Here is a 5,339-nt window from a genome sequence, read left to right as displayed (position 1 = left end):
AATGTCTCGATGTAGATAATAGGGATAAGGGATAAGGTTGGCACAAGATGGAGCCCTATAGACTATTTTAGGTGCATAATACTGGCAACATAATCTGTAATCTGGATCTTGTGACAATTTACTATGTCTGTTCTTGCTGTGTCTACTGTGTGTTTTTTAACGTTTTGCAAGCTGCTGTAAAATGAATTGCCTAGTTTGGGACATAGGCCTACCGTACTAATACACTTGACTTTGACCTTGAGTATAAATCTGACCTTATAGTTATTAAGCACAATTTAGATTTTTTAATTTAGGCATTTAGCAGGCACGCTTCAGAACGGATCAAACGTGTGAGATACGAATAAGCAGAGAAATTAATTCATGCCATATGGCATATTTCTTTGGATGTAAGACTACACACAATGCATCTTTATACACAAGGCTATCCTAGGGAAGCCTCCCCCTATATTTATTGGTGACTGTTCTGCCCTTAACACTAATGTACACGTAGCGAGGACAGTACAGTGACTTTGATTTGCCTCTAATACCAGGTCCACTAGGTCAGTGGTTCCCAAAGTGGGGTCCGGGGACCCCCAGGGGTCCTTGAGGGAGTTCCAGGGGGTCCCCAGCTAAATGATAGTTTGGATGGCCCCTGTAACTTCCATTGATTTACAATATAAATTGAGGGTCCCAGAGATAGAAGTACCACAGACGAAAAACAGTCTAAGTCCAAATTTCAGACTGACCCCTCCACGAAAAGGCCTCGTTGTCCTGACCCCTTATCTATCATTTATACATGATGGATAAATAGTGTGGACTTAGACTGTTTTTCGTCTGTGGCATTCCGTATAGACTAAAGTATGTCAAACTGGGGGTCCTTGAAATTAAACAGGTTGAGAATCACTGCTACAGCCGTGAAAAGCTTCTCTCATGGGAGTCCCTATGGCATATCTTTTCAAACGGGGGTCCGCGGGGCTAATTAGTGTCAATTTGGGGGTCCTTGACGTGAAAAAGTTTGAGAACCACTCAGTACACAGGTTACTTATAGCGTATCTTATTTTATACCTTTGGCACAGAATGGGTCACGTTGTTACCCATTTAGATGCCCCGGTTTCACTTGGCGAACACAAATCTCGAATACAGAATTCTTTGTCATTGTTTCCATTGAATAATTCTGTGCAACTTTTAAACAAGCACAAGGTGTTTTATTGCTGCTGTCGTCAAGGACAAGTGTGTGTGTGTGTGTGCGTGCGTGTGTGTGTGCGTGCGTGCGTGCGTGCGTGCGTGCGTGCGTGCGTTTTGAGAAGCAACATACATTTTTATTTCTTTTGTCTAGGGAAGTCTATTTGGTATTGGCCATTTAAAAAAAAGCAATAATTGGTATATATAATATATATATATTTTGACCATGCATTTAAGTTCTCCCTCCAGTGATGTCTTTCATTATGCCCTAGCTGGCTTCTAATATAAACTATTCTGTTTTTAACTCCCATTCAGTCTCTTCACAACAATGTTGCATGAATAGGCTTTCAGAGTCTGGCAGAGAGTTTCTTCAAGGACAGCAGCTTCCTTGGGGACTGAGCTATTTTTCTTGCCTAGTGAAAAACAGCCTGACAGGGTGTTTTTCAAACAAAGGCCTTGAATCAAACTCTTTGTACTACTACCCTCCCAAAGCAAACATCAGTAGTTAAAGTGGCCCAAAAGACTCTTAATATGCGACCAAAACCACCTTATAGGCAATGCTAATCACGAGGAAGGTTGCACAATAATTGGCCATAAATGAGTCATTTGAGTGAAATAAATGGGGTAAATATAGCTTTTCATATACCTGTTGCTGTAATGCTGTTAGTATAACATTCCCCAAGGGTATGTAGTACGGACTGGCATGTGTTATAAAATAAATAATACACAGTAGGCTTTATTTCATATCATGTTTTGGCCCATAAGATCAGAAGTAAAAATAAATACAAAATAAAATAGCAGTCATGAAGTTTTGTTTGTTTGTTTGTATAGGCTTTCTGAACAAGCAGAACAATGTTGTAACACATGACGATGTGCAGATACAATAGGCTGTGTTATCCCATTATTTGCATCTTCTATAGGCCCTACTATGTGATATATTTTATGATAATGATAGCACAGTCCAATACCTGTATTGGCCTAATCTAATTGGTTCATAGACATTATAGACATTCTTTTATTTATTTTTGACAAAAACGAATGACTAAAATTGGACTAAAACCTTGAGTTCTTGTCAACAAAAACTTGACTAAATTGATCAAGAATGACTATTAAACGTGCTGAAAATGCAGGGCTCAACACTGTATTCATGCATGAGTATTTTGTTATGAATTTCCCTAAGGAAAGCAAACACACGCACGCACGCACGCCACGCACGCACGCCACGCACACACGCACGCACACACACACACATACACACACACATACACACATACACTATACTGTATAGTGTCCTTCACGGTTCCCTACTCCCATATTCTGATAGCCAACTGTTTTCAAAAGTCTGAATATGCTAATCATTATTTCACACAGCATGTGTGTGTGTGTACTAGACCAGGGGTTCTCAACCCGTGGGTCGCGACCCCTCGGGGGGTCGCCAAATTATTTTAGGGGGTCCCCAAATTATTAAAAAAAAAAAAAAAAAAAAAAAGATTTTTTTTTAAATTTTATTTTCACGATTTTTCAAAAATAGCAGACCTACAAGCTCGTAGCGCGCCACTCGGTGGCGCGCTACGAGCTTGTAGATCTGCTATTTTTCAATAGCTAAATTATAACAATGCTTAAAACACCAAAAGGGGTTCCCGCCCAAAATGGTTTAAGGTTATTGTAGCAGTCAATTTATATTGGGGGTCGGAAGGGGGCGGGGCGGGGGTCCCGAGACATTGCCAAAGCATTTCCGGGGGTCCCCGGCCAAAAACGTTGAGAACCCCTGTGATAGCCAACTGTTTTCAAAAGTCTGAATATGCTAATCATTATTTCACACAGCATGTGTGTGTGTACTAGTGTTAAGTTGATATGGCCAGAACAGTCTGTCCAACATAGTAATACCGTTGAAGAGCAATAAATACAGATAAAAACCCTTTTTAGAAAATCATCAATCAACATTTTAATAAATAAATGTGATGTAATATACACCATTATGAGTATACAACTACAACAAGCATACCAAGACATCTGCGATACAAAAAAAAATGACAGGTCAATTTAATATTTTAGTTGCTTTAAGAGTTCGGATTTTTAGGATGGGTCTGATGATAATAAGCATTGTCTCATGAAAGATGGTGAAAATAAAAACTGGATAGTTAATATCTGGATTTAAAATAGTCTGGGGTACTGAGTTGTCTACACTCCACATAATTATGTAACAGTGAACATACATACCTTTTTGTTTTTGTTTTTAAGCCCACTATCCATCGCGTTGTGACTGTGAACTTGCAGATAAGCTATTGTCGGTGTGGGACAGAGTCTACTCAACTCAAACCAAACCAAGAGAAACCTCAGGAAGACCAAAATAATTGGGATGAGACAGAAATTGGTGCAGTTCATTCCACACTATTGCATTTAGTGTTACTTTGTTACTGGAAAACATAGATGGAATTCTCATTACGGCTGTTGAAGCAACAGTCAGACGAACAGTGGTGACACTACGTACAGCTACACAGTATACACTTGTAGATGGGATGGCAAACAAAATGAAATGTACATTTACTTAATGTACATTTTGTTAACATTAAACTATGGAGATTAATGGAAAAGATTAAGCAGTATTTAAAGAGATTTCCCTAATCTTGTTCAAGTGGTATGGTAGCTGTTGGTAGTGTTTTACTCTCTGGATTTTACTGTGTAGATTCTGTGCACAACTTTAAATGATTAAGGGAATTACATTTCTCATTATTCAGTATTTCTGAGAGCATTATAACTGAGAGCCTTCATTAACTCGGCACCAAATGCATTGAATTACATATACCGGTAACTTCATATTAGATGTGAGCTGTACTGTATCTTTTCCACCACCAATACATTAGACTTGTCAAGCACTGCAAGAGTTTGTGCAACACCAGGTAACAATCCAATGAGCCCAAAATAGAAATGAAATCACTATGAAATATTCTTTCATGTGTTTTTTTCTTAAATTAGACACTCAGAAAATAAGTCAGTACTTTGAGTTTATTCCCTGAAGCATCGGAAGAAGAGTGACGATAACCCTCTACACACAATCATTACTAGTAATGCTCATAAATTTCCCTTTTTGATGCTGTCAGTCCAAATTATGAGCCAAATAGAATCATGTGTTACTCACGTATATTATCTGTTGGTCAAACCTACAGTATAGTACAGGATTGTGTATAAGCTACATTTTGTCTGAAGCAAGAAGATTTCTAACAAAAAGCACCACAAATGTATTGAAAATAGCACCAGTTGTCAGAATGTATGGTGTCATGGCAACGAGTCTGGAGTATTCTTTTTAGCAGCTGCTGCCATGCTCAACCCTAAAAACCTCGAGCTAAAGGCAAGGTACACCTCAAACAATGTACATGTAGATACATTTGAATCATATTCACCAGCTCATGCTTTAAAAAAATAAAATAATAATAATGTTTGGGACCCCCATAACATCAGTTCAAAGCAGCATCTTGAAGCACTGTATCCAATACATACATCTTTATACTGTACGTTGTTAAACATTTCTACTTGCACTGTAGTCTGTTGACCAGATGAATATATAGATTACATGTATTTCCGTGTGCTCGGCTGCTATATAAATTACAAGGGAGCACTGAAGTGATTTAAAAAAACAAAAGAAAAAAACTGTAAGACTATAAGGTTTCAAATGATACAACAAGAAATATTATGAGTATGAAACCATTCTTGAAAATGACTAGGAAGATAAATGAATAATTATCTCCCTATTCTCTAGAACAAGTGCTTGTATTGTAACATCATGACACATAAATGACAAATAATTATGTCAATAAATGAATTAAACATTGTTGATTCAGTGTGTCATTCGCACTACAAAGGTATTTTGATATCAAAGTTCTTGTGATATTAACAAGTAGGAATTAGCCCTGTATGTCTCTCTTAGTTATAAACTAGTGAGACATACAGTTACAGCTTTGCACCTTTTATATATATATATTTATTTTCTTTCTTTTGAAACGATACAGAGCTGCATTAAAGGTTTAAGCCTCAGAGTCATTTCTTTAAATAGACTTCATATTTCATATTTCTCTTCTTTGTGTAAGATTATGCATTGCTACCGTGTAAGCAATAAATGGATATAAAAATAAAACAACATGGATGCATAACTCCTCGAAAAAAAAACAGTTACTGTCCCC

Source organism: Electrona antarctica, assembly GCF_951216825.1.
Source record: "Electrona antarctica genome assembly, chromosome: 8".
Lineage (NCBI taxonomy): Eukaryota > Metazoa > Chordata > Actinopteri > Myctophiformes > Myctophidae > Electrona > Electrona antarctica.
Note: the sequence above shows the minus strand (reverse complement) of the source record.